This window comes from Manis pentadactyla, chromosome 3, assembly GCF_030020395.1.
Source record: "Manis pentadactyla isolate mManPen7 chromosome 3, mManPen7.hap1, whole genome shotgun sequence".
Taxonomy (NCBI): Eukaryota; Metazoa; Chordata; class Mammalia; order Pholidota; family Manidae; genus Manis; species Manis pentadactyla.
The window spans coordinates 188,891,578-188,903,075 of record NC_080021.1 but is presented as its reverse complement, the minus strand read 5'-3'; positions in this window follow the sequence as shown (position 1 = coordinate 188,903,075).

Genomic DNA, 11,498 nt, shown 5'->3' with positions numbered 1-11,498 from the left:
AGCTAATGGTCATTTAAAGCCAATAATAGTGGATGCCTCTGGGGAGAAAATTGGTGGCTTGTGGGCATGGAAAGGGGGGAGATTTCCTTTTAAGCATATACCCTTTATCCTTTAGTGCACAAGCATGTATTACCAACTGAAATGAATTAATTAAATTTAATAAAAGGTAACCTACTGTATTAGTTTCCTGTGGCTGCTGTAGCAAATTACCATAAACTTGAAACAGCAGAAATTTATTCTCTCATGGTTCCAGAGGCCAGAAATCTGAAATCAAGGTGTTGCATGGTCACACTCCTTCCCAAGGTTCTTGGGGAAAATCCGTTCCTTGCCTCTTCCAGCTTCTCATCCTGCAAGGCTCAATCAGGTGCCACTTCCATGATATCTTCTTCATCTTTTCTTCTGGACAGAATCTCTCCTTCCATTGCTCTGGCCTGCTGTGTCTCCTTTGCCACATATATGCTGTGTCATATATATATATATATATATATATGTATGTATGGATTGGGTTTGGCTGTGTGTTACTGGCTTCATCGCCCCTTGTTAGTAGCGGCTCTTTGTGGGCAGGAAACATGCATCTTATGCACTATCAACCACTGGGAGCAAGACCTCCTGCGGAGTAAGTGTTCCATGCTGTTTGTTAAGTTGTATTTATGTAAGAAGGATAGAAGCTAGACTAGAAGCACTTTCACTGGTTGTGTGTTCAAAATCCTTTATTTTACAGGCAAGGAAACAGACCTAGTGGGAAGTTACATGTCTTTCAGGAAAACTTGAGGGATTAGAATAAAATATTGAAAGGTTCCATTTGGGGGGCACTATTAGCCTCTGGCTTGGGAAACTATATTTATTTGTAATGATGTCAGATGGCAAAGGGCATGCATTTCATGTGAAGTTTATCCGTTTTAAAGAAACAAATATGAACATTTTGGTTCCTTTCTCACTATTCTCTGGCTGTCACCAGCAAATTCCAACTCTAGTCTCACACAGCCTGGCTAGAGTGCTCTTTTAACTTCACTCTGATTTTTTTCTCATCTTCCCTTACTCAGATTTAAACGTGAACTGCCTTCCAGATTTAAAGTTTTGGAGCTGCTTGAAAACTGTTACGTACCCAGGGAAAACACAGGCAGGCAAATGAAAGCACCCCCACCGCCATACAACAAATCCTCCTGGTTGTGTAAAAGCTCAGAAAAGCAAACCGGTCTTCGTCATCATCTTTGTTGTCTGGCAAAGTGTGAAAAGGGTGAAGCAGAAAGGCAGACCAGAACACCTGTGGGCATTATGAAAACCAGAGCCACCTCCCGGACCTGCCTGCTTCTTATTCTGAATCTGTCAACCACAGATGCAAATCCAGCAACAGAGGACCCAGAACTGGGGCTCAGACAAGTTGACTGAGGAATTAGAAGGATTTTGTAATAAGCCCATTAATTCCATTGGATTGAAGTATCCTATAATTCCACACAGCTAAGGACAGCCATACTTCTGTTCAGCATTTTACACGGCATTCTATGCCTGCCTGAAAGGTACTATGGGCTGCACAGAGAGGTACAAGGGCCGGAGATGGGCTCTGGGGACCAGGGCTGGGATTCTGGAGCTGTCACTCACCAACTGAAAGGGGCCTTGGCCAGATCACATTAGCTCCCCAAGTCTCAAGCATCTCATCTGTAAAAAGCTCTCACCAGGACTGCATTTGGTAATGTATTTTAGTATGAGTTCAAACTATAAGGTCGTGTACAATACTTCATTATCACCAACTTGGGAGAAAAGAAAAAAAGAAAACCAGGTGGTTGAGGGAAGCCATTTATCTGAATTTCCTCTGTTATATAAAAGGGGAATTCACCTGTCCCTCCTAACCTTGATCCTTTGACTTAGGTCTGACCTACAGAGAGGATGATCTCCGCATATGGGTTGGGAGGGGCTTGCCAGGGGACCCCGGTGGCCTTAGCTATAGGGACAGGGTGCTGCTGGGGCCAAGATGCTACCTCACTGATGCAGGGCCATCATGCGAGCCAGCCCTGCATTTCTGTGTTCCGTGAGGAACAACTTCATTACTCCTGGATTCCAAATAATTGAAACTGCCAATATGTCTTGGAAGTCAGAGAATCTTATCTTAAGTTGTTTTCTTTGTTTATACACTCATCAAATGTAAAAACAAATGCTAATATTCTTGCTATAATGTTAAATCAATAACGTAAGAGACAACATCACAAAGTGATTTTTTTTCTATATATGCATAGAAGACTTGATGAAAATGTCAGTAGTGGTTGTATTTGAGAGAAGAGAGAATGGACTTTTTTCAGCTTTTCTCTACTGTCTAAAAACTTAAAAGGACTCATCAATTACTCTTACTGTAAAAGAAGATTCTATTCAGAAATATTTTAATGCCCCAAAGGGAAAATCCACTTATATATTTTGATGAAAATTCATATATAACTTCAGTAAAAATTAATGATGATATAATACTGAAATTTTGAAAATAAAATATTTTATGAATGTTGCTAGTGATACCAAGTCTGAATCACATCAGTCAATGCTGACAAAAGTATGTTACAGTAGATTTCTTATGCAATAAAAATGTCTGTATGGCCGAAAAAGTATCCAGTTTCTGAAAATAGTACCCTTATGACAAGGAACATTTGATACATTTGAAAGCACAGCACAAATGTAAAATAATCTGGGCAGCCTCTTTTTTTTTTTTTTTTTTTTTTTGCAACAAAGCTTTTGTTATAATAGAATTTAACCTGTATTTATTTAGGCTGAAAAACATTGTCAACCTTGTTCAAAGTCGTAAATTGGAATTAGTGGAGGAAGCATTAATGTTTTAACATACTGCAATTATTATTAGTAAATGTATGTAATAGTAATGTATATTCTATGGCAGCACTGTGCAAAGTAAATTCAGTGGAACCACTGTTGGCAAGAGGTCTTGGATGTTACCTTAAAAAGGGTTCAGTGGTTAAGACACTATGTACGCCCTAGTTAAAGCCTCATCCTTGCAAGACTTCTTGGAGCCTCAGATATACTAATTTTCACTGTGACTCAGCAAGAGGGATGTGCAATATGTAGTATTTGCCCAAAGCATTGCCCAGAAAATCTTTTATATCCCCCACAAAGGACACTTCACATTGGGATATTCAGTGTCATAGGCATGCAGACACTATCTTTTTAATTATTCTGGAGCCCATGAAGCAGAAAGTTTGTCTATTTCTGTTGTCACAAAGGGGTGTTTTATGAATTTGAAGTGCACATACAGATCACAATAAACAATTTAATGAGTCATGTCATGTGGAACCAAAGTCCTGTTCCCACCGTCAGGCCAAATCTCACTGCAAGTCATTCTCTTGCAGAAGCTTGGCTCTGATGAGACACCAGAAGACCAGAAGGGATTTGTGAGCTTCATTACATGTTCCATGCTTTGACCTCCTTTATTGAATGGCTTAGGAATGACATGCAGCCTGGCAACTCACCCCCCTCCCACCCCTCAACACACATACGCACACCCTGTGCTGGCATGTGAAGCGTGCTTAGAAAGGAGAAGAAAAACCCAAACCACAAACCTACATTCCTTTTGAGGGTTGTATATGTACACACCCTGGACCTTTGACCCTCTTTCCTTGTTGAACAGGGGTTTTCAAGGCTTTGAGTCAGGAGTCCTGGCCTATTAAGATGCAGCTCCACCGTGCCCTAGCCTGTACAGTTTCAGTGTTTACCCTCTTGGGGGCTCTGTTTCTTCATCTATAAAATGGAGCTGATCTGCCTTGGGTCCTGTCTAATCTCCCAGGATTGCAGTAAGGACAAAACAGAATGAAAATGGTATGAAAAGTTGGAAATGTGAGGGTTGGTATACCACTACAAGTGGAATCAGACCACTCTCTGTTTCTGAGGTGGTGGGGAGAGTAAGAAATAGCAGGGGACAGGCTAGAAAACCTAATGAATGCTCCCTAAAGACTCCTGGACTCCTCTTGGCTTCCCCTAGACCTTTTACCACTTATCTAGCCAATCTTTGTCTTTTCACCAAACACTCTAAGGTCAATGAAGGCATGAAAAGACAGGACACATGAAGCAGAGTATGTCTACAACACCATCCATAGCCTTTTTATTCCAATTTTAATAAAATATTCAGACCACTGGAAAATGTCTTCAAGTTAGCATTTTCTTTAAAAATAATATCAAGAAGAAAGGCATTTTGTTAGAAGTTTCTGAAACAGCCATAAAAACTTCTGAAAAAAACAAGAAAAGATTCCCATAACAATTCACCACATCTCTGAAGACTGAAAACTAAGGCCAGAATCTGGAAAAAAATGCTATTAACTATTAAAGGCAGACAGAACTGGATTCAGAAGTCTACTCAAGTGGCAAAAGAGTAAGACCTGGCATTGCATCATGTAAATTCTAAGTGGTTGTTAAAATTTTTTAATTACAAAAAATTAAAACAGAAGTACTAAAGAAAAAATATATCTTACATAGACTATTTCTACAGTCTTAGTCTCATTAAAGCTCTTCTAAGAATGACTCAAAGACAGAAACCATAAAGAAAAACATTGCTTTACTATGTAAAATTTAAAAATTGTATTCGATTAAAAAACCATAAACACCTCATACATTGCTGGTAGGTTTTTAAAAACGGTGCAGCCACTTTGGAAAATAGTCTGAAGTTCCTCAAAATATTAAACATAGAGTTACCAGGTGACACAGAAATTCCACTCCTAAGTATATACCAAAGAGAACTGAAAATATACACCCACAGAAAAACTTGCACATGGATGTTCATAATAGCCCAAATGTGGAAACAACTGATAAATGGATCAACAATTTGGTATACCCATATAATGGAATATTATTCAGCCATAAAAAGGAATGAGGTACTGGCACAAGCTAGCACAACATGGATGAACCCTGAAAACATTACACTGAGTGAAAGAAGGCAATCACAAAAGATCACATATTTTATGTATTATTTTGTGTGTGTTTGGGTAGTAATGTGAAATGTCCAAAATAGGCAAATCCTATTATTCTATCCAGAATAGAAACAGAAATAGATTAGTGGTGCCGAGATTAGTGGTACTAGGGGGACAGAGAATAACTTAAATGGGTTCAAGGTTTCTCTCTGGGGGTGAAAGTGCTCTGAAGTTAGATGATGGTGATCATTTCATAACTGTGGATATATTAAAACCAGCAGATTGTATAATTTAAAAGGACAACTTTATAGCATATAAGTTTATTTCTCAATAAAGCTATTATATGAAAAATACATAAAGAGCTATTATTTTAAAGAGTGAAATGGCGAAGCTAATGACAAATAAAAAAATTGTAATATCTCACTGAGGTGGTTTAAATCTATAATACACAAGGAGTTCTTCTTATATAAAGATTTGAAAATAAATAAGCCATTTACAAAATAGGCAAAAGCCAAACTATCCATTTCATAGACGAAGCAGCACCAAAAGCCAATAAACATTTTTGTGTTTATGCTTATTTTGAAATCTTGAAGTTACTGTGGTTACTAGATCTGCTGGATGTTATCATTTAGTTTGTTAATGATGAAGCTCATATCTTACGATGTCATATTTCTCAAGCTTTATGAAAACACCAGTGTGTGTATGGGACAAAAAGAGTTAAGAATTTCTGAACTATGGGAAACGGGTATAAGTTGGCATATCTGTATAAGGAAATACTGTGTAGCCATTAAAATTGATGTTGTAGGTGAGCGTCTAGAGCAGTTGAAACTCTCATACATTGCAGGCAGGAATGTAAATTGGTGCAACCATTTTGGAGACTGGTGTTTTCTGCTAAAGCTGGAAGTATGCATACCCTTTGATTTGGCCATTGCATTCCTCAGCATAAATCAACCAAAAAGTACACATATGTTCACCAAAAGACTGCTAAGGGATGTTCGTAGCAGCTATAATTGCCCAAACCTCAAACACCCACGTGTCTATCAACAGTAGAATGGACAAATAAATTATGATATATTTGTACTAAGGAATACTACAGAGCAATAAATGTGAATGAACTGTGCTATCTGTGGCAACATGAATGAACTCATTCCTGTTCTGTTGAGTGAAAGAATATAGATATAAGAATAAATACTGTATAGTTCCATCATATAAAACTAAAAAAAAAAACAGGCAAATTCATTAGAAATTAGAAGCAGGAGTGTGGTTACTTTTGGTTGAGAGGAGACATGTAAGTAGGGAGTATCCAAAAGGTTTTCTGGGATGCTGGTAATATCTGTTTTTATATTGGTACTGGACACAAAAGTAAACTCAACTTGTGAAAACACTTGGAACTGTACACTACAATTTTTGTAGGGTTTTGTTTTTATATTATACTTAAAAGTGCTTCAAAATGACATTACAGAAAAATTTTAATGGCATGAAAAGATATTCATACTGTCATTATATTAAAAATGCAGGTTGACAAAGGTGCAAACAGCTTGCATAGCAGGCTACTTTTTTTTCTTAAGGATCATTACACATATATTCTTGTAAGTATATATCATAGCTTTAGCAGAATATACAGTTAATGATGGGAGGAATTGCTTCTGGGGGGAGAGACTGGGAGAAAGGTGTATTTTTTACTTGATGCCCTTTTGTACCTCTTGGCATTTTAACTATGTGCCTGTATTGCCAGTTCAATGAATAATAAATAATGCCAATTACAAACATGTATGATCTCATTTTTATGAAAATAAAGGTCTGGCACTATCTCGAAATGATAACCATGTTTAACTCTGGGTAATGGGATTATGGGTGGTTTTTCTTTTCTTTTTAAAAAAACATCTGTATATTCTCCGTGTTTTAGTGTTAGCATGGATTTCTTTTTAGAATGAGAAGAGTCATAACTATTTGTGCAGTTCTGTTTTAATGTTACGGAACTATAATTTGCATGCAGTAAAGTGCACTGATTTTAAGTGTGCACTTCAGTGAATTTTACAAAGGTAGGTACACCCAAGCCATTGCCACTCAATCAAGACGCAGAATGTTTCCATCCCCCGGAGAGTTCCTTCATGTCTCTCTCTAGTCAAACATTCCGTCTCCTAAGAAAGCAGCCACCGGTCTGATTTCCATACCGTAGGTTAGTTTTGTCTGTTCTAAACGTTCATAGGAATGGGATTATACAGTAGATACTTTATGTCTGGCTTCTTTCCTTCAACATAATGCTTTGAGATTGATTTATGTTTTCTTTGTTATCAGTAATTAATTATAAACGTTTTTAAATGAAGAGTAACGTCTTAAGCGCTTACTGCTTTCTGCTTTGTGAAGCAAGACACCATCCACGCGGAAAATAATCCTCCGCAGCCTCTTCAGGCATGTCTACTGTAGGCTGGAGTGATCCTAAGCCTTCATTGTCCTGGACAGGGAGACAGAAAGCCCCGTCCCCACCCCCGTCCTGCACCTGCCCCCCGCCCCGCTCCGGCAGCAGCGCCAGCCTCGGGAGAGAGCCACCCTACTCCTTGCCATTGTTCTGCGAGTGACAGCCTCCGGGGCAAATGGAAAGCCGTCAACCTGAGGGCTGTCAACTGCAGACAAGAATTCCTTTCTTTGCCAGGCTGGGTGGTCTCCGTGGCTTCGGCAACAACCTGCACAGAAGATAAGCATCGTGCGCGCTCGCAGAAAAACATCGCCACCACCCAACGCTAACCGCACGCCTTTGTAAGGCCGGGATTAGCCCATACGTGGCTTCCCTTGACTATGTATAAATCATCAAATTCCAGCCCCAGCGAGGGCATCCAGAGGTCGTTTAGTCCATTCCCCCCATTCCCCCTCCACACCTGCATGCTTCATGAAATGTTTTGTCCCGGCATCACAGTCATAGACAGCTAGAATGTCTCTTGGAGATCACCTTGGTCCGACACTTTCGGGCTTCGAAACGGAGGGAGGGGTCCAGACACAGGTAGGGACTTGCCCAAGGTCACACGACACAAGGACTAGGGCGAGGACAAGGACCCGTGTCGGAAAGCTTTCCTCCTTGGGGTGCTCAGTACTTTCCACTACTCCAAGCTGCTTTTGTTAATAAATGACACCCCACATAGTACAGTGTAAAGTGCAATTTCTAATTTTTCAGTTAAAAAGGAGAGTGTGTGTATAAACAAACCTACGACGTACTCGGTGGATCTCCTCGCTGCTCTGGTTTAACGCTTTTTCGCGTTTGCGACTGGGACACCAGGCGGGTTTCATTTAAGGAATAGTTTGGTGCCCTCTACTGGTTATTATCATAACAGCAACAATTGCTGCCCCTTCCTGGGCGCCCGCCGTGCAGACATTGGACATGCACGGCTGTTTTCTAATTTCTAATCCAAAGAGCAAGCCTGTAGTGTAGGCCGTTTTATTCCCTATTTAATATATGAGGAAACTGAGGCTCATAGAGATCAAATAATCTTCCCAAAGTGACTGAGTCTGGATTCAAACACAGCCCCTGTGGAGCTCCCTAGTTCATTCCACTTCTCCATGTCATTGCCTCTTGTCACAATCCTGACAGGTTGTAGTCCTTTTCCCTTAAAACGATTTATGAATACCTCAAAGTATGCCATGAAATGATATTAACGCCTCTGTTTAACACATGGGGAGGCCTGGGCTGGGACATCAGTGACTCGCCCAGGGCCACAGGTCCGGGAAACCCCATATTCCTGCTCACTGCTTCAGGCGGTTGCCCAAAAGGAGAGCTGCATACACGGCCCATGAGCGGGGACTCTTTCCAGGGCAGCCTTCATCCAGGAGATGAAGGGAGGCTGCAGTGTTCCCACCCAAGTGACCTAGGAGGGTCTCTGGGCCTCCTCCTGTTCCAGGCCCTGTGTGGGAAGGAAGCTCCAAGACACTCAGAGATAAAGAAAACAGATTTTCTACTCATGAGGAAACCACATTATGAACCACTGGATTCAACAGTACCGAGCTGCGTGCACGTGTACATGTGCGTATGTGTGCCCGTGTGTGTGTGTGAGTTAAGGCATGCATGCATGAATGATGGGAGTGGCCTAGAGACTAGGGTAGGTCAGGGTGGTTGGCCTGTGTACAGCAAGAGATTGATTTCAATTTAATTTGAATTCAGAGTCCATTCCTAGCAGTTGAAGCAGCCCACAGAGAGAGGTGGCTGTTCCTGTGCGTGTGAGCGCCAGTCCCAGGGATAACAGAGTTAAGAAGACCACAGCAGAGATACTATAGAGGGACTTTAAGCCCACATGATGTTTCCTAAACATTAGCATCAACATTTAGAAATTGGAAGATTTCACATAAAACCCAGATATTTAGCTTCCTTTAACAAAGTGGAAGCCTCTTTGGGTCTGCTGCAGCCCTGTCACAGGTGTCCCCTCAGCTCCCGACTGTTGCCCGAGCCGGAAGGATGATTGGTGATACCATTAAAAAAATTTTTTATTAAGGTATTATTGATATACACTCTTATGGTTTCACATGAAAAAACAATGCGATTACTACATTTACTCATATTATCAAGTGCCCACCCACACCCCAATGCAGTCACTGCCCATCAGTGCAGCAGGATACCACATATCCACTATGGGCCTTCTCTGTGCTACACTCTTCTCCCCGTGATCCCCCACACCATGTGTACTAAACCTAAATACCCCTCAATCCCCTCCTCCCTCCCTCCCACCCACCCTCCCACACCCCTCCCCTTTGGTAACCACTAGTTCATTCTTGGAGTCTCTGAGTCTGCTGCCATTTTGTTCCTTCAGTTTTGCTTCATTCTTACACTCCACAAATGAGGGAAATCATTTGGCACTTGTCTTTCTCCACCTGGCTTATTTCACTGAGCATAATGTCCTCCAGCTCCATCCAGGTTGTTGCAAATGGTAGGATTTGTTTCTTTCTTACGGCTGAATAGTATTCCATTGGGTATATGACCCACATCTTCTTTATCTATTCATCTACTGATGGACACTTAGGTTGCTTCCATATCTTGGCTATTGTAAAAAGTGCTGCGATAAACGTAGGGGTGCATATGTCTTTTTGAATCTGAGAAGTTGTATTCTTTGGGTAGATTCCAAGGAGTGGGATTCCCAGGTCAAATGGTATTTCTATTTTTAGTTTTTTGAGGAACCTCCATACTGCTTTCCACAATGGTTGAACTAGCTTACATTCCCACCAGCAGTGTAGGAGGGTTCCCCTTTCTCTGCATCCTCACCAGCATTTGTGGTTCTTAGTCTTTTTGATGGTGGCCATCCTTACTGGTGTGAGGTGATATCTCATTGTGGTTTTAATTTGCATTTCCCTGATGATTAGTGATGTCGAGCATCTTTTCATGTGTCTGTTGGCCATCTGAATTTCTTCTTTGGAGAACGCTCTCTTCATATCCTCTGCCCATTTGTTAATCAGGTTATTTGCTTTTTGGGGGTTGAGGCATGTAAGTTCTTTATATATTTTGGATGTTAAGCCCTTGTCGGATATGTCATTTACAAATATATTCTCCCATACTGTAGGATGGCCTTTTTGTTCTGTTGATGGTGTCCTTTGCCATAGAGAAACTTTTTAGTTTGATGTAGTCCCATGAGTTCATTTTTGCTTTTGTTTCCCTTGCTCGAGGAGATGCATTCAGGAAGAAGTTGCTCATGCTTACATTCAGGGGATTTTTGCCTATGTTGTCTTCTAAGAGTTTTATGGTTTCAAGACTTACATTCAAGTCTTTAATCCATTTTGAGTTTACTTTTGTGTATGGGGTTAAACAATAATCCAGTTTCATTCTCTTGCATGTAGCTGTTCAGTTTTGCCAACACCAGCTATTGAAGAGCCTGTCATTTCTCCATTGTATGTCCATGGCTCCTTTATCATATATTAATTGACCATATATGGTTGGGTTTATATCAGGGCCCTCTAGTCTGTTCCATTGGTCTATGGGTCTGTTCTTGTGCCAGTACCAAATTGTCTTGATTTCTGTGGCTTTGTAGTAGAGCTTGAAGTTGGGGAGCATAATGCCCCCAGCTTTATTCTTCCTTCTCAGAATTGCTTTGGCTATTCGGGGTCTTTTGTGGTTCCATATGAATTTTAGAACGATTTTCTCCAGTTTGCTGAATGATGCTGTTGGTATTTTGATAGGAATTGCATTGAATCTATAGATTGCTTTAGGTAGGATGGCTATTTTGACAATATTAATTCTTCCTATCCATGAGCACAGGATGTGTTTCCATTTATTGGTATCTTCTTTAATTTCTCTCATGAATGTCTTGTAGTTTTCAGAGTACAGGTCTTTCACTTCCTTGGTTAGGTTTATTCCTAGGTATTTTATTCTTTTTGATGTAATTGTGAATGGAATTGTTTTCCTGGTTTCTCTCTCTGCTAGTTCATTGTTAGTGTATAGGAATGCCACAGATTTCTGTGTATTAATTTTGTATCCTGAAACTTTGCTGAATTCAGATATTAGTTCTAGTAGTTTTGGAGTGGATTCTTTAGGGTTTTTTATGTGCAATATCATGTCATCTGCAAACAGGGACAGTTTAACATCTTCCTTGCCAAACTGGATGCCTTTTATTTCTTTGTGTTGTCTGATTGCTG